This window comes from Orycteropus afer, unplaced genomic scaffold (assembly GCF_000298275.1).
Source record: "Orycteropus afer afer isolate SDZICR_OR568_19922 unplaced genomic scaffold, OryAfe1.0 scaffold00573, whole genome shotgun sequence".
NCBI classification, from domain to species: Eukaryota; Metazoa; Chordata; class Mammalia; order Tubulidentata; family Orycteropodidae; genus Orycteropus; species Orycteropus afer.
Genome location: NW_006922160.1, coordinates 1,309,205 through 1,310,719, shown reverse-complemented (window position 1 = coordinate 1,310,719; position 1,515 = coordinate 1,309,205).

Genomic DNA, 1,515 nt, shown 5'->3' with positions numbered 1-1,515 from the left:
GTATTAATCTTCTGGATTTCAGTGTGTAGATTTTGTATCATTTCTAATTTTTCATTTATTTTGTCATTTTGTTCTTGTATTGTGTTTTGAAATTGCTCTAGGGTTTTCTCTGTGTTTTCCTTGATCTGTCTCTCAATTTGTTAAAGACACCTAAATATAATTCTTTTAAATTTCTTATCAGGGAGTTCCAATGCTGTGTCTTCCTCAGGGATATGTTTCAGGTCTGTATCCTGGTTCCTTGTTTCTCCTGCTTTATCTTGCTTCTTTGTGTGGACTGTGATGCTCTGTTGTCTCTGAGGCATTGTGATATTTTTGTGCTTATATTTAATTGGTGATTGTATGTTGGAGTGACTTGTCTATGATTTTCGTTTTCTTTGTTTTTATGTTATCTACACAAACAGGGTACTGTGGTGTGCTCCTCTATTCACTAGTTGACAGCACTTATATACTCACTACCTGTCTTCTTTCCTGTTGTCAGCCTCTCGTATGTCCCTGCTGCCCTTGGCAAACAGAGCCTATTCCTAGGTCCCTGGAATCTGAATGAGGATGCTATCACTTTAAAATCCAAAATGGTTGCCACTGGTAAAGATTCAAAATGGCTGTGCCCTCAGTCACTTTAAATATTCAAAATGGTCAGCACTTGTAAAGATTCAAAATGGCTGCTCCCTCAGTCACTTTAAATATTCAAAATGATCACCACTTGTAAACATTAAAAATGGCTGTGCCCTCAGTCCCTTTAAATATCTAAAATGGCCACTGCTTGTAAACATTCAAAAGGCTGCACCCTTGGTCCCTTTAAATATCCAAAATGGCTGCCACTTGTAAACATTCAAAATGGCTTCACCCTTGGTCATTTTAAATATCCAAAGTGGCTGCTGCTTATAAACATTCCAAATGGCTGCGTCCACAGTCACTTTAAATATCCAACATGGCCGCCACTTGTAAGCATTCAAAATGGATGTGTCCTTGGTCACTTTAAATATTCAAAATGGCTGCCACTTGTAAGCATTCCAAATGGCTGCGCCTTCGGTCACTTTAAATATCCAAAATGGCTGCCGCTTATAAACATTCCAAATAGCCTGTCCACAGTCACTTTGAATATCCAAATGGCTACTGCGTGTAAACAATCAAAATGGCTGTGCCCTCCGGACAGTGAAAAGTCAACAGCTCAGGTTGTTTCCCACCTTGATGTTTCCCTTCCTAGTCATAGGCCACGAGTGCAGTCATCCCTACAGCCCTTAGTGACCAGGGCTGATCTTTTTTATGTCAATTCTCAGGTCCCAACACCACTTGGAACTATTCAGGCTGTTGGTCTCAGAGTAGCTGACAGTCTGCAACTCCAACTGTCTCTGTACTCACTGTTTTTGTTCAGGTTTTTCCACTAGTTGGTGCTTAATTCACTTCTGTATAGTTCTTTTCAAAGCTCAGGGCTCCAGGATTATCTTCTGTATCTCTGTCAATTGGTTTTTCTTTTCTTTGTTGAAGAGGGTCTGTGTCGCTTGTCTGCCTATTCCT